The following is a 23,789-nucleotide window of genomic DNA, read 5'->3' as shown; positions in this document are numbered from 1 at the left end:
TCCCCACGCCTACCGGTTTTCAAAGGGCCATTATAGAGATTTTTCTCTCTAATAATTCATTCACTACTTACATTATAATTCTAGTGTAAGAAATATTATCCACTCTCTACATCTTATGAAAAATTAGAGAGATAAAATCTCCAACATCCTTCTTCTCTATAACGAAATAATAGAGATCAAAACAATAGTTTTGGGTCATTTTTAGTAAGATTATGATTATTCTAGATCAAATAATAATAGTCTTTTAAGGGTCATCTTGGGTATATGCTGTAAGGAGGGATTTTTTTTAAATCCTTGTTCTTTCATTTGTAAGAAAAGCTCAAGAACAAGTGAGAAGGAGAACTCACTTGTGCCCTAAATCCGAAACTACTATAGTAAGAATGACGATTTCTTCTCTTGTCTATTTTAGTTTGCATGCATAAGATCTAGTTTTAACTTTATGACTAAATTAAAATGTAACATATATGAATATGTTGAGTAATGAGATTAATGAATCTAACAAATCCCACCCGCGGTAGCGGCCTCTACTGATCGATCTTGGTTGGTTGAATGCAAAAGTTGATAAACCGGTTTAAATGCATGAATGCGCATCCAATAATTTAAACCTAACATGTGAGAGCTTTCTAAGTCGGTTGATTTAATCTAAGTATCAAGTATAAGATGTCGAGTTAGATTAATGGTTGATTTGCACGCAAGACGGAAATTAAACATCCATTTACCGTATTAGGTTTATGGTGTATAACGTGATCCATTTGTCTTACTAAAGCATTTTACAAATATGGTTTTTGAATGATCAAATAGTCATCTGATCCGTCCTATATCCGGGCTAACCGGAGTCGGGATCGTCCTAGACTAATGCTGGAAAGGGAATAGACCCGGCACCAGACGACCACATGAGGCGCGAGCCTGTTGGCAGTGCAAGGGGGTCTCCCCTGGTTTTGGAAATAAGAAAGAAGAGGCTTGTTTAGGCGCAGGTCAACCAACGGTTGTATGCCGTGTTCTGACCTTTTGAAAAACGTTTATAAAACGTATTGAAAAGTGGGTATTTGACCCGATTTGGTTTGAAAGGGCCGTTTAGACCGCATTTGTTGATTTGAGGAACGAGATTCGAATAATCATCACTATTTTGATGATATTCGGTGTCGGGTTCGACTTTGACAAACTTGACATGAATAGTTTTGAAAATAATTATGAACTAATTGTTTTAAGTTAATTTGAATGTAATTAGTCGATACTCATCATCGTACCCGGGTTAAAATCCGGCATGGTATGTAGAACCAAAGATGACTTTGTGTTGGTGACTAATATGCTTGTTTTGAAAATGTAAAGAAATGATGAAAGGCTTTAAAATACCTCTCAAAAATGAAATAAAAGGCTTTAAAATACCTTTTAAATGTTATTAACCAAATATTATCACCGAAACACGGATTTAACCGTCATGGTATGAGGAACCAAGGGTGAAAAATGTTTTATGGTTAAAACAAATGAAATAAAAAAGGTTTGAAAATATTTGAAATGGTAAAAACCGATTACAAATATGAAAGTGAATTAAAGAGGAAAGACGAGAACAAACACGGTTGAGTTCTGACCTGGGCACACCATTGAGGCGCGAGCCTATTTGCACAATAAGGGGCTTCTGCCTCAGGCCAAAACTCAATTTTGGCTCGTTTATCCCATGTTTTGGATCATGTTATGCATGTTTTAGCATGTTATAGTCATGAAACAAATGAAGACATGATAAAAGAAGGATTTTTACACCCTCATACTTACATGTTTGGTTATGGCGAGAAACCGACGTAAGTGTAACAACTCGTTTGGTCGGAAAAGACTCGGTATAAAACCGTTTTGGTAAGTAAAAAGAGTGTTTTATTAAGATTAGTGACGGTGTAGTGGTTGAAGTGGTCGGTCAAGTGATTTAATGCACGATGACGGTATCAAACAATGTGTAAGGCTTGTATTTACGATCGGTAGGTCGTAAATACGCGTTGGATTGTGACTTAAGAAGTCGATTCGAGAAGTTTAAGGGAGAAAAGAGGGGGCGGACACTCGTGTAAGTTCTCAAATGGGGATATTTATAGGAAAATGAGTGGTTGTGTGAGTTTTGAGCGACGTTGTCACCTGGGCTGCTCAAAGAGGCGCGAGGCACTTCGCGGATCTTCGAGTTGTCCTGTCACTTTCACACAAGTGCAATCATGATTTGTTCTATCCTAGGATTTGTAGTCACATGTTTGGTACTTGACCATTCATGAATCCGGGAAATCTTAATATAGAAGGCTTTGAATGTTTGTTTTTGGTGGTTGACTCGGTTTGACTCGTTGTTGGAGTCGGGATTTGAATTTTTGAGTCGGTTTTTGGTCCGGTGTCGGTTTTGACTCTAGCTAGTGTCATTGCGACCCCGTCGTCGTGCATTAAACACTCCAGGTACTTTTGAAAAGTTTTGAAATGTTTTATTTTCGAAATCGTTTTTAAGTTTTCCGACGTAAAGTTGTACACAAACTGTCGATCAAACGCCGCGATTTCAAAACATGTTGTAGTCCGATAATCATTGGGTGTTTGTTGGAGTCTCGGCAGATACTGGGTATCTACAGAGCCCCCACTTTGACTGAGGCTTGGACTGGGCGAAAGTCAAAGTAGAGCCCCAAGGTCAATTGAAGATTACAACCTGGAGACCCAAGCGACGTAGAGGCGGATCGAAAGGATTCGGGCCAAGAACCTGCCGTCGGGAAGGGCAACGCCAAGGCGACTCGAGGGTACGAGCCAAGGACCTGTAGTCGGGAACAGTTTAGAGTCTGTCGACTGTCCGTGCGGGTTGTTTAAAGTCCGTTAGACTACGTATAAAGGCTCGCCAACCATAAGAAGGAGTCATACCTGAGGCATCTTCGGATACGTCCTTGCACGTTTGCGGATAAAGGCTCGCCAGCTGTGGTGCGTACCTGAGGAGGGCTCGCCAGCCGCGACGCATTGTAAGGCTCGCCACCCACGGTGCATATATAAGGAGGGCTCGCCAGTTGCGATGTGTTGTAAGGCTCGCCAGCCATGGTGCGTATATGAGGAGGGCTCGCCAGCCGCGATGCGTGGTAAGGCTCGCCAACCATGGTTCGTATCTGAGGAGGGCTCGTCAGCCACGATGCGTAGTAAGGCTCGCCAGCCATGAGGCGTATATGAGGAGGGCTCGCCAGCCGAGATGCGTTGTAAGGCTCGCCAGCCATGGTACGTATATGAGGAGGACTCGCCAGCCGCGATGCGTGGTAAGGCTCGCCAGCCATGGGGCGTATATGAGGAGGGCTCGCCAACCGCGATGCGTTGTAAGGCTCGCCAGCCATGGGGTGTATGTGAGGAGGGCTCGCCAGCCACGATGCGTGGTAAGGCTCGCCAGCCATGGTGCGTATATGAGGAGGGCTCGCCAGCCGCGATGCGTGGAAAGGCTCGCCAGCCATGGGGCGGTCGGTTAATTGACCGTGAGAATAGCCGCGTCGGATGGGCTTGTTTTGAAAGTAGTGGACTCATGATGCCTCCGTGAAAATAGTGAATTTTGAATTTCACTATCAATGTTGTTGAAATAAGCGGGTTCCGCGAGGAAGCCCCTGTTGACATTTGAAGGAATAGTGAATTTGAACTTTCACTACTCGTTTGTTTGAATTTTTGAAGGAAATAGCAAATTTTAAATTTCGCTATTACGACTGAGGTGACGGTTTATGTGCCATCGTTGACATGTGAAGGAAATAGTGAATTTGGAATATTCACTATTATGTTTGAAGTGACGGTTTATGTGCCGCCGTTGACATGTGAAGGAAATAGTGAATTGGAATCTTCACTATTATGTTTAAAGTGACGGTTTATGTGCTGCCATTGACATGTGAAGGAAATAGTAAATTGGGAATCTTCACTATTACGTTTGAAGTGACGGTAATGTGCCGCCGTTGACATGTGACGGAAATAGCGAATTTTGAATCTTCACTATTATTCTTGCAATTGAAAATAGAAGAAATAGTGAATTTTGAATCTTCCACTATTATTTTGAAGGGAAAATGGCGGTTTTGATCGCTGTTTGTTTGAAATTTGAAGAAATAATGAACTTTGAATTCACTATTATTTTTGAAATGACGGTTTTAATTGCCATCGTTGAATTTTGAAGAATTTGCGTAGGAAATTGGGCCAAAGCCCAAATTTCGCTGTATAAAGCAAAAGGAAGCCTCATTGAGGCGCGAGCCCTTTGTCGATAGAAGGGGGCTCCCCTATTTTTCTGTAAAAGACGCGAGGCTTGGCTGCTCATCATTCGTCATTCATTGCCTTCAACCTTTCGCAAAAATCCGCCATTGAAGGATCTTTGTTTGCTTCCATTCGTGCTATCAACAATAATGTCATCTTAAGGTATGTATTCCCTCTTGAATCCATTTGAATTTGTTGGTTTTTTAGCTGAATTGAATTAGGGCGAGATGTTTACCCTAGAAAATCGATTTGGACGTTTTTGATTGATCCCATTTCGAGTGAAATTGACGATTGCATTAGGTTAGAAACCCGTTTAGGAGTATAGGGGTGCTTTTAGTTTGCATTTTGGTCCCCGTTCCCGCTCCTTATGGTCGAAAAACGTGAGTGAGGTGGAGAAACCGTCTCATCTCACAATGCCAAGTTTATTTGCTTGGGTAATGGGTCCCACTAGGCTGCATTATAGTCGGGAAAGACTGTATTTGCTATTACGGACCTTTGTTGGGTATTGTGGGCAAAATTGGAATTTTTGCCTTTTGTGACGGTCTTATGTCTGACAAAATAAGCGCTTGTTTGAGCTTGAATTGAGTCAGTTTGCCTTGAAATGGACCTTATTGGTAGTTTAAGTCGCCTTGGGGCGCGATAAAATCATGTTTGCATTTTTGCGATCGTTTTTGAATTTTTGACCGGTTTGTGCTCAAATTGGCGTATAAATTGCCTTTTTGAGCCGTAGAAAAATTCCCCATTGCATTGGGAATGCACTTTGGTTTGTTGGCGGACCTTGTGTGGGTCTTGGGGTGCCATTTTTTTTGTGGTTGTTTTGACTCGTCTTTTCCTTGAAAAGAAGGGCGAGTCGTTTTTTTGTGCGTTTTTGTAAATTGTTTTTTTTTTTGTTTGGTTGGATTTGGGCGGGGTTGCCCTTGCTTTGCTTTGCAAGTTGTTCTTTTTGTTCTGGGTTTGTCCGATTTACGCCGTCATAATGCCGAAATTTCGGCTGACGTTTTTTGTTTAACCTTGATCGCAGAGGACCATTTGGGACCTATGGGGTCCGTTGTTGAAGCATTGGAGGAAGAGGATGATCCTGGAGGAGGAGAGGCAACTATTTTTTGTTATAGGCTTGGTTGTGTTTCTCCCTGGCGGCCTTTGCCCGTCCAATGATCGGGTATCGGTCGTTGGTCGTTGTCTGCAGAGGTTCGGATGCCCGATGAGTGGGGTTCAATACGGACGTGTTATCCCATGTTGCCACTTTTGATCGTTGTCGAATTCTGGTGTGTGGACAAGGCCCTCGGGAACTGCGTCCGCGGGATCCACACCAGGCATAATCGACTCGAGGTTCTTTCGAATCGAATTAAGACAAATTAGAGTCGCCACCAAGTTTTTTGGGAACTTGGAACCGTTCAAGTCAACTTTACACCTTTCATCGAAAAGCATAAAGCCAATCGACTACGAGTGATTAAAGATAAAGACTTGTACCCTATATCACTCGATTTGAATGACTCTCGTAATCCAATGGCATTTAGACGGATCCACAAACCATAGATCTTGAGTAAGGGGTGAGGGTACGTGTTGGGAAGCCCATAAGGACACCCAACCCCGCCCGTCAATAACGGCCTCTACTAAGTCAAGTATGGATTTCAAACAAGGTCATAGCTACTACGATATATGAAATGCAAACATCGTTTTAACCCTAACATGTGACAACAATTTCTATGTCGTTTTAGATGCAACTAAACTAACTTTGTCAAAGTTGTAATTTAGCATGTGGGTTGATTGATCTAACAACATACAAAACAAAGCAAACAAGGCTTAAGGGGGAATGGGGGAGCCGTGGGATCTACCTATTACAAACCAGGCATTTCATGCCGACGCAACGATAAATTAAAGATACAACTCGATCTAAATACAACGCTACATACGATACCATACACGACATACGGCCATTCGGCCTAGGAAAACGTGCACAAAGGGGGGGCCCACGGCTTACATGACTCACGGCCTTGGGTCACTCCTCGTGATGCGTGCTTTCACTTAATCTTATCGAATTAGACATAGGGCCACACATCAAAGCATGCATTAGCATAAATCGGGCCATGTTGCTTTAAACAACATGCGATTTACTACGCTCTTACTTGCATTGGGGTACAACCGTCTAACCAAACAAGACTAGGGTTTTTGAAAGAGGTTTTGACTCGATAAAAGAAAACTAACTTGAAAATTACAACTCGATGAACAAACGATAAATTACAAGTGTCAAAACAAATAAAGAACGAACGATGCGAAAACAAACGAACCAGGAAAGGCCAAAGGCCACGGCCAAATCACGGCCAAACCAAACAAGGCTATCCTAAGTCCTAGGTCAGGTTCATTAGTTAGATCAATTGATTGCGAAACGAGCTCGAAACAAATTAGAAAACAAGTTAGAAACGACGTTGATCGATTTGAAAAGATACCTTGCAATTGTGTATTCTACACGGCTCAAAAAGGGGTCAAATTAGGTCAAGTTCGCTAATTAATTTAACTCATCGAGTGTTAATAAGAAGGTGCTAGTCACGCACTCTTATACTAGCGAGAAATTAGGTGAAAGAGAGAGATGCATTCATTAAGTTACAGAATCGTCGATTGATTTTAAAAGCTATGTCGAAGCCACCTATCGTGTCTAATTAGGTTATTAAATTGATCTAATGTCATCTAGATGAGTTATATGTTAACAATCAGAGGTCATACTAACATGTGACGGGTCCTAAGATGGGTCGAATTGGCGAAACAAACAAAGGGTCAAAAACGAGGAGCGAAGTTAGAAGTTCGTTTTATTTATGTCCTACCTTGAACACGAGGATATGTAAATGAGACGGGGGTGTACGACCGACTGATGTAGCGGTTTCTTTCCCATCTCAAGTCAACGCGGGTGTTCATGGTGGTACTTTAACTCATACTCGGACTAAACTAGTTTCATAGTTAATTAAACAATCGATAAACAAAAACGGTAAACGAATAAAAACAAACTATAAAAAACAAACATAAAAAAACGAAATAAAAGGGAGAAAGAGGAGGATTTGATGCACCCTCAACCTACATGTATCGTTGACACCGTCTTGGGTCGTAATCGATGGTAGATTTTATCTCGAGAGGCCGTCGTCGACGAAGAAACAAAGCAAACACGCGTTTTTATCGAATCTGGACAGCAACTTTCAAACAACGATTTCTCTCTCGTTTCACGATGAAAATTCGATTTAAAAGATGTTTTGAAAACTAGAAAGAGAGGAGAACAGAGATCTTAAAGCAACCCCTGCTCGTTTTGAGTTATTGGGCACGAAAAACGAGCACAAACAGAATCTGGACAGACAGAACAAATCGCGAAAAACAGAGTGTATAACACTGTTTTTGAGGGAATTCGTGTGCTCTCAAGGGCAATTTGGCTCGTAAATCTTTGTCTAATGTGTAGATGGATGTTGTATGGTTAATTTGGAATAAGAAACTCGAATTTTGATGGAGGTTTGAAGGAGGAACGAATTGTTTTTCGAAGAGGACACACAAACTGTTTCAGTTTGGATGTCGGTTTTGTGGAAGGTTTTTGAGAGGCAATTAGGGTTTGTTTCTGAGGTTTAAAGCTTGTGAGTGAAGGTAGGATGTATGGAGAACTTAGAGGAATGAATGTATGGTGAAGGGGGCGTATTTATAAGGAGTTAAAGTAGGGCAAAAGAGAGGAGAGGCAAGTCGGGCCTGCTCACGCATAGCTGCTGTCCAGCAGCTTTTGTGAAGGTTTGAGAGGGGTTTTCTTGGTGATTAAGCTAGGGTAATATGGGTAGGATACTAGGGTATGGGTTAGGGTTAATGGGTACGGGTTTTGGTGATGTTTGGAGCGGGTTTTGGGCTCGGGATTCATCACGCAAAACAGGGGGGCTGTTTGTATGCGCGGGCTGGTTGGGGGGGGTGTTTGGGGATGGAATTTGGGCCGTGGATAGGGGGTTCGAACTGGGGTGGATGGGTATTGGTCTAGGTTGGTTAGTGTACTCGAGATTCGTGTCAATTCGTAAAGAAAACGGGCTCAAAAACCGAGCTAAAATCGAGCTCAAAAAACATGTTTAAAACGAGTTTTCTTCGCTTTTAAAATCGATTTTTCAAATCAATTAACCCATTAAAATAAATGACTTTTCAAATCAAATATACTCATAAAATGATTTTTCAAATCAAATATTTATTTTATTTTCAATAAAATAAACTTGAGAAAATAAATTCAAAATAAAATAAAATAAATTGAAATCACCTAAAAAACTTTAATTTAAATATCATTTAAATTAAAATACTCCGTCGACAACGCTCATTCTACATCGTAAAACGAACCCAAATAATGACAGTGACAACTAAATAAATACATGTGTCCTATCATCATCGGGTGTTTGTCGGGTTCTCTATAAATTCCAATATCGACGGATACGGGTATCTACAGAGCCCCCACTTTGACTGAGGCTTGGACAAGGCGAAAGTCAAAGTATACCCCAGGTCCCTTTCGACCTGAGGATTCTGCGGGTCGTTTATAGTCCATTAGACTTGCGTATATAAGCTCGCCAGCCATAAGAAGAGATCATACCTGAAACTTCGTTAGGGATTGACTCTTGCTTCTGCTGTGTCAAATTATCCTCGTTGGTCGTCGACCCATAAAATTGCATATATGGTGGATTGAGCCTTATCCTTAGGCGCCTACGTATCCGTTTCTGACGGAATCAAACCCGCGTCGTAGTTTAAGAATCGCCGACACATGCCCAAAGTTTATCATCTGCTGGCATTTGTCTAAAATTCATCATCTGTTGACATTTGCCCAAAATTTATCATCTGCTGGCAGGTGTCAAAATGGGACGGGACTTTCCGAGGAGGTTGCCGCCGCTTTCATCATTTGCTTTCAGCTACGGAATTCTTCCATCTCATACTCTTGTATTGAATTGAATTCTCGGTGGATGTCATCCTTTACATCTTGATAATGGTCTCTGAAGCCAACGGCTTCAGATCCCCTAGTTTGCAATGGCTCTAAAGTCGAAGACTTTAGAGCCCTCAGTTGAAGCATATCCTGCTATATTTGAAACATAGAAAATGTACGAGCAATAATCATCGCATAAGCACATTTGGATCATCGATCTTGAAATTGAGTCATTTGAAAGATTGGGTCATCGACCCGAAAATTGAATTTGAAAATTTTGAATAATTGGGTCATCGACCCGAAAATTGAATTTGAAAATGTTGAATGATTGGGTCATCGACCCGAATTTTGAGTTTGAAAGACTGGGTCATCAACCCGAAATTTGAACATGTTGAAAATTTTGAATAATTGGGCTATCGACCCAAAAAGATTCTACTACTTGGATCATCTATCCACAATTCGCAAAAAGTTTTTGAAATTTTGAAATTTTGAAATTTATTTTTGAAATCGAACCTTGACGGGTGAGCATGAAATACGACTCAGACACTCCGTATGACCCGTAAACAACGTGGGCGTAGCCCGCTACCGTAAAACAAAAAAGGAAAATAAAACCGTAAGTGTGCACGGGTTTTAATTCAATTATTGACTTTGTTGGGGGTAGAAATGTAAATTGGCCATTCTGGCGTCAAAAGATGGCAAATGGGAATCACAAGGCCATCGGACTCGAGACAGAGATATCGTATGGCATGGGTGTGGTCCCAAGGGCACATGGGAATCAAGATCACTTGGCATTGACAAGGTGGATTAAACTCACAGAGCAACAACGTTGGCTTCGCCCAGACACTAAACACAGACTGATTTTATGAGAACACTTAGACATCACACATGACTTTTGTTGGGAACATCCTGTCACTCTTCTCCTCGCCTCCTTTCTTTTCAGCGAGTTTCATCATTTCTTGCCACCGCCTTCTTTCTTTTCAGCGGGCTTTTACTATTTTTCTTCCACGCCTTCTTTCTTTTCAGCGGGTTTTTCATATTTTCTGTTCCCAACACAAACCTACATCTATATGACTCGGCATCTTTGCCTAAACCGTTAGATAAAGCTCATTCTGAGACTCGATACTATTCATCCGAACCTATATCCTCATCCTAGGCTACATCGAGTGCTAAGACCGACTTAAACAAAGGTGGCTTCATTTGGACTTGGTTAGGACCCGTAAGAAACCGACAAGATGACAACTTGGTTGATGGGTGGATTGAATCCCTTATTCTGAAGGACTGCCTACGTATTCGCGTGGAGCGAAATCAAATCCGACGTAGTTCGATCAAGGTGCATAAACTTGGAATATTGATTGTGTGTACACACTCGAAGGTTTCACCTAAGGTATCATGTCGTATCCCATTCTAGCCTGTAAGGTACTCTTAAATCCCGTGTCTAGGGTTGGTACAAAAGGTTGTGGTTTTTTGGGATATGGAGCTTGGTAATAGCAAGTTTGAATGGTTAACCATCATTCTGAAGGTTTGTTTTGTGGTGCTAAGGCCAAGGGCTATGGCTGCTGATGTGGTTGGAAGGGGTGTCTCGGGTTTGATGAAACCCGAGTGCAAATGGGTTGGAAAACAATGTGGGTTCGAATTTCCATGTCTGGATCCTAAAGGCTTGGGTGTACTAACACAAGCTGATTGATTCTCAGAATCCCTAACTATTCCCTCGTAAATGCCTCGGGAAGGACTTAGAGGTATGGATGACTGCTGATGGCACTACCTGACCATTTTGGCTTCGCCTTTGAACTTCGATCAACATTTTGGCATTTTTTTTCCTTTTCCTTTTCTTCTTCTTTTTCTTTTTTCTTTTCTTCTTTTTTTTTCTTCTTTTTCTTTTTCTTTCATCACTTTTCTTTTTCATTTTTTCATTTTTTTTCATTTTTCCAATTTTTCTCTTTTTCTCGTTTTTTCATTCTTTTTCATCTTTTTTTTTCTTTGAAAATGATCTTCTATTCATTCTCTTAGTCCTAAATGGATACACCTTGAAAACTGGGCTTCGCCAATTAATTTGGGTAGGAACTAACAATTCCTTGTTAGAACGGGTTGATATCTTCTCTCTTCGAGATGGGAGGATTTGTGGGAAAAGGCTTGCCTTCCATCATCGATAGGGGAAACAAGGAGCTAGTTCGGGTTCGTCATAGAATCATCTAAAAGCTTGTCACAAACATTGGTTCAGATGGAGGTTTTCTACCACCAGACATGGAATAGGTAAAGGAATCAAACACGGGATCCTAGTGTACCTTACATTTTGAAACAGGACATATTTCTACCCAAGGGATTCCTTTGAGTGTGTTGTGCGTTTTATCATGTTTCGGAATGATTGAGGAAGGGAAACAAGACATATTTGGAAACGAAACTGCAACTTTTATTGGAATGACAAATGCTTAACAGACTCGAAGGAACGATTCCTAGGACACACCCTAGGTCATCGCGGAACAAACGACTCAATCTTCAGGAAAAGAAAGTCCTAGACTCGACTCGACTAAGATAAGAAAACAGATCCGACTCATAATTTTCAAATCTAGTTTTGAGCTTTCCCTTGTTCAGTTGTCAACTTAGATGCTCGGTTCTAGTCCTTGATCCCTTGGATGGTCTGCCTCCATCCTGAGGTAGTCCTCTGAGGATCTACGCCAGTGATGAAGGTTGGTGAATCGAATTGTCCTTTATTAACTTCGTTAACGAGAGGAGTACATTCTAGAGCGAGACTCCCGATTTGAATTTCATTCTTCGGGTTTGGCAAGAATTCAAAGCAATCCACAAATATCTTCCCGATAAACACCCCTTTCAAGTGAAATGGGTGGATAAGATGGGAATAATCGACATTGTCTTCGACATAAACAAAGTTGGCGTGATCGCCAAATGGATTGGTGATGTTATTGGGTTTAACAGTTGGGATCGGGAGTGTTCCATTCTCAATCATGTCTTGGATTTCGTGCTTCAGTCTAAAGCACTTTTCAGTATCGTGTCCCTTCCCTTGATGGAAAGCACAGTAGGCATTTGGTTTATACCATTTACCTTGTTGATCAGCGGGAGGGTCCGGAGTTGGACCAATAGGCTTCAGCTTTCCTTGGGCTATGATCCTTTGGAGAGCGTATGTATAAGTGCATCCAATATCGGTGAATGCCCTAGGTGTTTGGCGCTGCGGCTTCTTAGATTGCCCTTCTAAGAGATTGATGCCTTCATCCAAATGGGTCGTTGCTGGGGCCTTGCCCTTAGACGATGAGGCCCCTTGGTACCCTTTCGGCTTTTCAGCTTCTGCCCTTATGACATCATCTTCTACCTTTATCCCGATTCTTATCAATTCTTTGAAAGAGCCAAAACTCTGGTATTTCAGAGCATTACGGTAAACAGGTCGTAAATTCTTTACGAACTTATCTACCATTTCAACTTCATCAGGCTTCTTAGCTAGTTTCACGCTTTCAGCGCGCCATCTTGCAAGGAATTCAGTAAAGCCTTCTTTTTCTTTTTGTGTCATAACCACCAAAGTTCTTATGTTGGTTTGAATCTCGACATTATCAGCATAGTGCTTGCAGAACTCCACCGTAATATCTTCGAAAGTGGGGAAGTTCTTAAGGTCAAGATTATAGAACCACGCCTTCGGGTGTTCATCCAGAGATTGGGCAAAAATTTCAGAGAGCATGTCAGCAGGTACTCCGTTCAGTGCTAAGTATCCTTTATAGCCCTTAACATGGTGGACTGGATCTTCGGTGCCTTTGAACTTTGGGATGTCAGTGAGTACCATGTTCGTGGGCAACTTATCCTGAACTGGGGCATAGGCCCTAGCATTTTCATAGTGGATGTTCTTCCCCTGGGAGAGTTTCAGACGGTCTTCGATGAACTTGAACCGTTTCTCCAGATCGGTCAGAGGTGGGGTAAATGGAGGGGAATCTTTACCCAGCTTAGATTCAATTGCATCCATTCGGGTCATCATGAGGTTCACGGCCTCAGTAAGCTTGTTAACAGCATCTTCCATTGCTTGACGTCGGGTTTTTGGCGGCCTTTCTACAAGAAAAACCCCGTACTGAGTCAATATTTAAAGTAAGAGCCCCTGCACACTTAAGGACTCGACCCCAACTTGACTAAAACAAAGACTCGACTTGAGATTGACTAAACAAGGGTTCGACTCACGGTTTGATTTAGACATCGGTTCATTTTAGACTCGACAAAACGACATGACTCAAACTGTCATAACTCGATTCTAAACTGGACTTGGTGTGGCTAAACCCGTGATTGGGCTAACATAGCCCATGGGTTAGAGTGAAACGTCCTAAAGGGCCTAGCTTGGACGTTTTTTTGTGGACTATCCTAGACCAAAAGGTCGACCAACATGACTCAAAGCCCAAGAGGTGAGCTTGGGTGACCCAACAAGGTCGTGTTCTAGACTCTTAGAACGAAACACACCCGGCCTAACACGGCCATGACCCGGACACGACTCGACGCATTTCATGCTTGGTTGAGGTTCGGGAGGCATTTTGGATTGATTTTGAAAAAATGAATGATCGATTTGAAAAATGAGATTTGAAATGGGCAGCATCGGCTATAAAAGTGGTTTTTTGGCCGAAATTTCTAGTCCTATTTGGGCAGCATTCCGCGTTTTTAAAACCATGCTATTTTGAAAGTAAGTTGTTCAAAAGTTCGGTTTTGAAAAGGACATGGGAAATTTCGAAAAAAGACTCGGGAAAACAAAATTGCACATTGTCATTCTCATGTTATAAGGATGTATGCTCCTAGACATCTCTAAGTCTCGGCAAGTCTTCTACAAGAAGGTCTATGCCCTCCATCCTTTTGCGGTCTTATAGAGCAAGGTGTCTTAAGGTAGAGTACCTAGAAGATCGTCCCCACCATCAAGAACCGCGCGAGGTGAAGTGGAAGCGAGCAATGTGCAGCTTCCTAGCATAGTGGGACGTCGCCCCCCACGCATCACGAAGAAACGCTGCGACGGCCCGGGAAAATCCTTAAGGGTTTATGCATGAATCGTAGCACTATGAGTAATGTTTTACTTTCCAACACTTTCTTTTCGAGTTTCACCTCGGAGGAAAAGACCCTAGAAACAAAGTGTAACTAGTCCTCTTTTCCCCAGCGGAGTCGCCAAACTGTGGACAAGGCCCTCGGGAACTGCGTCCGCGGGATCCACACCAGGCATAATCGAATCGAGGTTCTTTCGAATCGAATTAAGACATATTAGAGTCGCCACCAAGTTTTTTGGGAACTTGGAACCGTTCAAGTCAACTTTACACCTTTCATCGAAAAGCATAAAGCCAATCGACTACGAGTGATTAAAGATAAAGACTTGTACCCTATATCACTCGATTTGAATGACTCTCGTAATCCAATGGCATTTAGAAGGATCCACAAACCATAGATCTTGAGTAAGGGGTGAGGGTACGTGTTGGGAAGCCCATAAGGACACCCAACCCCGCCCGTCAATAACGGCCTCTACTAAGTCAAGTATGGATTTCAAACAAGGTCATAGCTACTACGATATATGAAATGCAAACATCGTTTTAACCCTAACATGTGACAACAATTTCTATGTCGTTTTAGATGCAACTAAACTAACTTTGTCAAAGTTGTAATTTAGCATGTGGGTTGATTGATCTAACAACATACAAAACAAAGCAAACAAGGCTTAAGGGGGAATGGGGGAGCCGTGGGATCTACCTATTACAAACCAGGCATTTCATGCCGACACAGCGATAAATTAAAGATACAACTCGATCTAAATACAACGCTACATACGATACCATACACGACATACGGCCATTCGGCCTAGGAAAACGTGCACAAAGGGGGGGCCCACGGCTTACATGACTCACGGCCTTGGGTCACTCCTCGTGATGCGTGCTTTCACTTAATCTTATCGAATTAGACATAGGGCCACACATCAAAGCATGCATTAGCATAAATCGGGCCATGTTGCTTTAAACAACATGCGATTTACTACGCTCTTACTTGCATTGGGGTACAACCGTCTAACCAAACAAGACTAAGGTTTTTGAAAGAGGTTTTGACTCGATAAAAGAAAACTAACTTGAAAATTACAACTCGATGAACAAACGATAAATTACAAGTGTCAAAACAAATAAAGAACGAACGATGCGAAAACAAACGAACCAGGAAAGGCCAAAGGCCACGGCCAAATCACGGCCAAACCAAACAAGGCTATCCTAAGTCCTAGGTCAGGTTCATTAGTTAGATCAATTGATTGCGAAACGAGCTCGGAACAAATTAGAAAACAAGTTAGAAACGACGTTGATCGATTTGAAAAGATACCTTGCAATTGTGTATTCTACACGGCTCAAAAAGGGGTCAAATTAGGTCAAGTTCGCTAATTAATTTAACTCATCGAGTGTTAATAAGAAGGTGCTAGTCACGCACTCTTATACTAGCGAGAAATTAGGTGAAAGAGAGAGATGCATTCATTAAGTTACAGAATCGTCGATTGATTTTAAAAGCTATGTCGAAGCCACCTATCGTGTCTAATTAGGTTATTAAATTGATCTAATGTCATCTAGATGAGTTATATGTTAACAATCAGAGGTCATACTAACATGTGACGGGTCCTAAGATGGGTCGAATTGGCCGAAACAAACAAAGGGTCAAGAACGAGGAGCGAAGTTAGAAGTTCGTTTTATTTATGTCCTACCTTGAACACGAGGATATGTAAATGAGACGGGGGTGTACGACCGACTGATGTAGCGGTTTCTTTCCCATCTCAAGTCAACGCGGGTGTTCATGGTGGTACTTTAACTCATACTCGGACTAAACTAGTTTCATAGTTAATTAAACAATCGATAAACAAAAACGGTAAACGAATAAAAACAAACTATAAAAAACAAACATAAAAAACGAAATAAAAGGGAGAAAGAGGAGGATTTGATGCACCCTCAACCTACATGTATCGTTGACACCGTCTTGGGTCGTAATCGATGGTAGATTTTATCTCGAGAGGCCGTCGTCGACGAAGAAACAAAGCAAACACGCGTTTTTATCGAATCTGGACAGCAACTTTCAAACAGCGATTTCTCTCTCGTTTCACGATGAAAATTCGATTTAAAAGATGTTTTGAAAACTAGAAAGAGAGGAGAACAGAGATCTTAAAGTAACCCCTGCTCGTTTTGAGTTATTGGGCACGAAAAACGAGCACAAACAGAACTGGACAGACAGGAACAAACCGCGAAAACAGAGTGTATAACACTCTGTTTTTCGAGGGAATTCGTGTGCTCTCAAGGGCAATTTGGCTCGTAAATCTTTGTCTAATGTGTAGATGGATGTTGTATGGTTAATTTGGAATAAGAAACTCGAATTTTGATGGAGGTTTGAAGGAGGAACTAATTGTTTTTCGAAGAGGACACACAAACTGTTTCAGTTTGGATGTCGGTTTTGTGGAAGGTTTTTGAGAGGCAATTAGGGTTTGTTTCTGAGGTTTAAAGCTTGTGAGTGAAGGTAGGATGTATGGAGAACTTAGAGGAATGAATGTATGGTGAAGGGGGGGTATTTATAAGGAGTTAAAGTAGGGCAAAAGAGAGGGAGAGGCAGTCGGGCCTGCTCACGCATAGCTGCTGTCCAGCAGCTTTTGTGAAGGTTTGAGAGGGGTTTTCTTGGTGATTAAGCTAGGGTAATATGGGTAGGATACTAGGGTATGGGTTAGGGTTAATGGGTACGGATTTTGGTGATGTTTGGAGCGGGTTTTGGGCTCGGGATTCATCACGCAAAACAGGGGGGCTGTTTGTATGCGCGGGCTGGTTGGGGGGGGGTGTTTGGGGATGGAATTTGGGCCGTGGATAGGGGGTTCGAACTGGGGTGGATGGGTATTGGTCTAGGTTGGTTAGTGTACTCGAGTTTCGTGCCAATTCGTAAAGAAAACGGGCTCAAAAACCGAGCTAAAATCGAGCTCAAAAAACATGTTTAAAACGAGTTTTCTTCGCTTTTAAAATCGATTTTTCAAATCAATTAACCCATTAAAATAAATGACTTTTCAAATCAAATATACTCATAAAATGATTTTTCAAATCAAATATTTATTTTATTTTCAATAAAATAAACTTGAGAAAATAAATTCAAAATAAAATAAAATAAATTGAAATCACCTAAAAAACTTTAATTTAAATATCATTTAAATTAAAATACTCCGTCGACAACGCTCATTCTACATCGTAAAACGAACCCAAATAATGACAGTGACAACTAAATAAATACATGTGTCCTATCATCATCGGGTGTTTGTCGGGTTCTCTATAAATTCCAATATCGACGGATACGGGTATCTACATGGTGATTGGAGGTCAACATCGGGGCAGTGTCCGTTGTCATGGTCCTCTTTCAGTCTTGAATTCTGCTGATTGGAGGTCAACGTCGGGGTAACATGCTGAGTTACGATCCTCGGTTGTCGTGTCGTCCGAAGTCTGCCAGGCATCATTTTTCTTTTTGTCGTGGAGCAGGAACGAGGTGTTACCGTCATGGTAACCACCTCTGCTTCCGTTGTTGCTCCTCTATTTCTTGTGTTGCTCCCTTTCTTTTCCGTTTGAGAGGATAGAGAGTGCTTAGTTTGGTAGGTCGCGGTTAGCCCCCAGTTCGTTGTCTTAGGTCAGTGTCTGTATGATAGATGGTTGTTTTAGGCCAGTGTCTGTATGATATATATCTGTACTGGATCCTGTTTACGGTCAGTTATCCGTGTGTCGATGTATTTTGCGTGAGGCGGTTTGTATATATGTGTTTTTGGATTGTGGCTCATTTTGTGATTTTTGGATTTTTTGTGTTGTGTTTCGGAGGAGCGCTGTCGGCTGTCAATTCTCCTTTTACTTTGCACCAGTTCCTGCATCGTTAGTGTAGAAAAAAGATAACAGGTAGCACATATGCATAAACGTAAACACGTAAAAGCATTTGATTGAAAACAAAATTAACCAAGATGACTTGAAGTTAAAATTGAATTTTTGAAAATTGAAATGAATTTTGAAAATTTTCGCGACAAGTCGTCACGTTTGGACTCCCAAAAGGAATTAATTTGAAAATTGAGCAATTAACTTGTGTCTTGAATTAAATTGCGTTGAAATTGTTGAAATTGATTGTGACTCGAAAAATTTCAAACTAATCCGTCAGGGAAGAATTTTAAAAAAGATTTTTACAAGTATATTTGATTCGATTTTTGTGAGGTCAAGACTCAAATTTGTGAGTGCTTGAATTTTGAGGAAAATTGATGTTGTGTTATCAATTTTCGATTTTTATTTTTGCTGGAAAATTGTGAAAAAGCGAAAAAATTTCGGAATTTCGACTGACATGGAAATGGTCCGTCGTGGATCGGGCCGACTAGCCCTTCCTCCCTTAAAAAAAGAAAGAAAAATCCGTATGTTTAAAGTCGCGTCATGGAAACCGTGTCGGATTTCGTGAAACGCGAAAACAAGGAAATGTGAGTGTGAGGAAACACAAAAAGTCCCTGGATCATCTGAAGAGGCGCGAGCGTTCTGGCGGGAGGTTTGAGGTGTCAGGAGAAAACACAAGTTGAAAGAGACAAGTCAAAGCGGGAAACCTGGGGGAGAGCCTAAAGAGGCGCGAGCGGCTGGCGATGAGAGCGGCTCTCCTCTTTTCTCGAAAAACGCGTTGATCATTTTTTTATAAATAGTGATGTGTGCGCTTCATTGTTTCATCATCCGAAACACAAAAACATCTCTATAAAACCTCTTCTTCTTCTTCCACAAAAATATTTCATGGATGCCTTTGAGAATGCGTTGCGACAATGGTGCCGAGATTTGTCGCCTCCCGAAAAGTATCAACTCATTTGCATGGGAGTTGGTCAATTGTTGGTGCTTCGTCAAGTTAAGGTGAAATCCTCATTCCTCGAAGCATGTTCTCGTTTTTGGGATTCGAAACACTATGTTTTCGTTTTCACGAAAGGTGAAGTTTGTCCTCTTGGTGCTTCCTCCGACTCGGTTGTGCTACAAGGAGAAATTCCGTTCCATGTTGGGTTTGTCGACAAGTCAAGTCAACTTCCTTCTTGCTCCACATGGTGTGGACATGTTGGCTCTCATCAACATCTTCTCCAACTGATTAGATGCCAATGTTTCGGAGGTGGCTAGGAGAAGGGCTCTTGCCTTTTGCCTTGTCCATGTATACCTCTTTGTTGATGTTTTGAAGAAGGAGGGGACGAAATGCTATGGTAGCATGACCCTTGTTCATGTGGTTGAGCAAATGGAGCATGGTAGAGATCCATCGTGGTTGGTGCTTGGAGAGATCATCCAAGCTTTGGACAAGGAAGGCTCTTTCGGAGAAGCTCCCTAATTCGGATCCCCAAGGATCTGTTGGAATAAGTGTCCTCCGACAATAATGCGATCACAACTGTCGATCATGATGATCACATGTTTAAATCTCATGTTTAAGAATACAAGAGGGATGTAATATTTTACAGTCAACTGGTCCACACATATCGGTAATGATTGGCTGACTAGAGTTTGACAATACTGTCGTGCGACGGTGGTGATCAGTTGATCCCCTTAGGTCATACCTATAGGGAAATACTCTTAATTGATTATTTAATTAATCGTATGCCGATACGAGTTAATTAAATTGCTTAAAATTGACGGATGATTCTATGAGTAAAATTAACGTGTCTTATTGTAATTCGATTAAATTAGATATGGTCTAAGTAATTGAATTGTTTTATTACTTAGATAAAATTATTGTTTACGAAACAATTGAAATTGAATGAATAATTTATTATAAATACAAGACGTTATAATTCATAATTTGATAAACCATTTTGGTACAAGTGATTATGAATTACTAGTGGATTTTGTATATGACATATTTTATGAGTATGTTGATTTTTAATATGTTAAAAATACATTACAATTTCACATGTCATGTAACATGTGACACATGACGAAATTGACAAATGACAAAAATAAAATGGACCTTCCATTTTATGATGGGTGTACCGAAAATAGGGTGGGTTAGGGTTTTAAATTGTGTTATTTATTTTAAATGGAAACATAATGATTAAGCCTTATGTCTAGCCATGCAACCCTACAAGCTTTTGTGAAGAGCATCTTTTGCATGCATTGGCTCCCTAATAACCCACCCCCAACCGGTTTTTCCACTAGAAAAAGGCCAATGGTTTTTCCTCTATAATTTTTTTCACTACCTTACCTAATATTTTCTAGTGTTAGAAAATTATTACATTCTCTACAATTTGTGAAAAATTAGAGAAAGAAACCTCACAATATTACTCCCCCTGTCCGAAATTTTCAAGGGCCAATAAATCAATTTTTGTGTCATTTTTAAGTAAGATTAATATTATTACTAGTTCATAATAATATTGGTTATTAAGGGTATTTCTTGGGTATATGCTTTTGGGAGATGTTCTAATTTGAACCTTGTTCATCCATTGTTGGAAAGCTCAAGAACTAACAAGAAGGAGATCTTGTTGGTGCCCAAAAATCTGAAACACAAATGTAAGAAGTGACGATTTCTTCTCTACTTTGTTTTATGTTTGCATGCATAAGATCTTGTATTTATTTTATGACCAAATAAATTAATTCATATATGAATATGTAAACTTATGAGATTAATGAATCCTAACAAGCGGTATCATGAGCCTTAGGTTGTTTGCATACAAATCGGTTTATTGTTTTTCCGACTTAATCTTATTAACAAATAAAACTTGTAATTTTGTGTTTATTATGATATATCACGAAATCACTTTGCATGTTAAAGTTTCTGGTCCTAAAATGTATTTGGGATATTTTGGTTTATTTATGCATTTTATTGTTCATTTTATATATTATTGGCATTAAAATGTGATTTTTATGAGAAAAATGTCATTTTTGGACGAAAAATAGCTAACCTTCGAATTTTTCAGTGGTTTTTGGATATATTTTCACATATATTATGTACTGATCGCCTGTAAATTGTCAAGTTAAAATAAGTTGTTTTGCTCGAAATATGAATTTTATAAGTTAAAATCGTATTTAAATGGGTAAATAGGTTAGTATGAGTTATATTTCGAATCTGGTCATGAAAATTTAGTATGTTGTCATATGCAATTTTACAAGATGTGTGTAAAATATTTGGCTATAGTGAACTCTTTTTCCATGATTTATGAATTTTTGATGAAAAATCACATAAATAGTGACTATAATTAGTAATAATGTTAAAACATACTTCATGACTAAAGAAAAACATCACATGTTGCATTTTATCATATATTTGAGATCTAAAAGTTAAAAGTTGATGAAAATAAATTTTCTCATATTTTTATGGTCATATTTGTTAAAACCGATAAACCGCAACATTGTTTTTCTCGATATTTTTCAAACTTTTTAACCTAAGTTTTGAACATTATGAGTGTCATGGTATTTTTCTAGAATGTTCATGAGTTTAAATTTCAAATTTTGAAATTATTTGAAATTTTTATAATTTAATTTGATGTTTATAGCATAATTTTGTATTTTTGGTCCATAATGAACAATATTAAGAAATCAAGTTGAGTTATTGTCAAAATATTAGTGAAGACTACGTTTTGAGTCCTAAGATGGTGAGGGTAATTAACTTGTGCATAAATATGAATTTATGAGACATTTTGTGATTTTAATAAGTTAAATCACGCAAATCCATAAAAACCGATAAAAATATACGATATTGGCTCTTAAAAGGCGATTTAGAATAAATTTAAGCATGTTCATACATATTATAATGCTGAATTTTATTTATGATTGTCATATTTTTATAATGAATTACGTAATTTTACTTAGTATGGCCCTAGTTTTAATTGGAATTACCCGAAATGTATGGGAATATCGATTCTGTTGTAATTATTGTGATCTCGTATCACCGTTTTGTAATTTAATAGATTTAATTTTAATTAAAAATGTATAATAGGAAATTACGTAATTCATTTTGTAATTTAATTATTCTGGAGTTCCTTGAAGACGGTGCCATTCGAGAAGGCGGTCCATCAAAGAAAGTGTTGCCTTGAAGTGCGTGCCAAGACCGAAGTTCAAGAGACCAAAAGAGTTGGTTTTCGAATTTGTAATAGTTTATTAGATTTACTATTTTAGGAAGGCCATACTAGGATTTTATATTTATGCTTTGCATTTTATTTATATGTTGCATGCATCGCTAAATCGCCTTAACTAAACATGCATTTTAAATCGAGTTTATCGACCGTGTCAATTACAATTATCGTATTTCACCGATTTAGTTTACTTAAAACGTGATAGATAAGAAATTGACATGACCTCTCTCTAAATAAACAATTGAGACTTAGCCTTAGCAAAAATTAGAAACCATGAAAACCTATTTCGTGAGGGAGTGCGTTCGGCCAAACCGGGGTACAAACCTTGTTACGTAGGGGAAGTGGGTGATAAATGTCTATCCACCGAATTCATGTTGATGAGGGTTGTATCGCCAAAGCGTGCCCAAATTAATGTGGATTTGGATCATGGACACATTTATTCGAAATTTGGGTTGAACTTAAAAAAAAAGTATTCTCGACCATAGCCGGATGTGTTTTGGGCTAAAGATAAATATTAATGTAATTTTATCGACCAAGAGTTCTGAAAGTAGAATTGATTAAAGTGTTAATCCACCGAGTTATATTGATGAGGGTTGTATCGCCAAAGCGTGCCCAAGTTGATATGAATTTGGTTCTTGGAATCATTTATCAAGTTAGGTAGAGGTCACTAGATAAATGCAATAAAACTTGTTTAAATTTACGAGTATTATTATTATTTAAAAAACAACAAGTGTTTTATTCCTTCTATTTTGTTTTGTAGACCACTTTTATTTCTCATAACAAATGGCCGCACCAAACAACAACGCTCACGCTCTCAGTAATGTTTTATGGCTCCGATCCTTCATGAATCGTTGTAAACTAGAAAAGAATGGGTCAAACTTTTCCGATTGGGATGCCCAACTCAAGCTAGCCGCCCAAGGTGACGATAAGGTTCATTACCTCGAGTGCCGCCACTAGGGAAGCATATGAGGCTTACCACAAAGAGTCCGCCGCTATCAAAAATGTGTTGATTTTTGCTATGGAGGCGGATCTCCAAAGGAGAGCTTTCAAAATGGGCACAACTTATGAAATTTATTCAAACTTGTGACAATGTTCTCACAAACACCGAGGATCGTCCAATATGACGCGGCCTCGGCATTCTTTGATGTCGATTCCAAGGAGGGCCAAAAGGTTAGCCCTCACGTGCTCAAATTGTTGGAGCTAGTCGAGACATTGAAAATTCAAAAGGTTGAAATCCCCAAGGAGCTCATTGTTGATAGGATTCTTCACTCCTTATCCAAAGTCAAAGCATATATACAATTCCGGGTGAATTTCAATATGCAAGACAAGGACGTGTCTCTTGAAGAGTTGCACAAGTTACTTGTGCAAGCCGAAAGAGACATGGGGCTAAATGTTAACCCACCTAAGGATGTGCTTAATATAAGCACTAAGAGCAAGGGGAAGTTCAAGAATAATGGGAAAAAGAGTAAGAGGCAAGCTCCCATGAACACCAAGGCTAAGACTTTTGAAGCTAGCACTTCCAAAACCAAGAAGATTCCTCTTGATAAATGCCATTATTGTAATGGTGTTGGACATTGGAAGAGGAATTGTTCCAAGTATCTTGGTGACATCAAAGCTGGA

This window comes from Silene latifolia, chromosome 6 (assembly GCF_048544455.1).
Source record: "Silene latifolia isolate original U9 population chromosome 6, ASM4854445v1, whole genome shotgun sequence".
NCBI lineage: Eukaryota > Viridiplantae > Streptophyta > Magnoliopsida > Caryophyllales > Caryophyllaceae > Silene > Silene latifolia.
Note: the sequence above shows the minus strand (reverse complement) of the source record.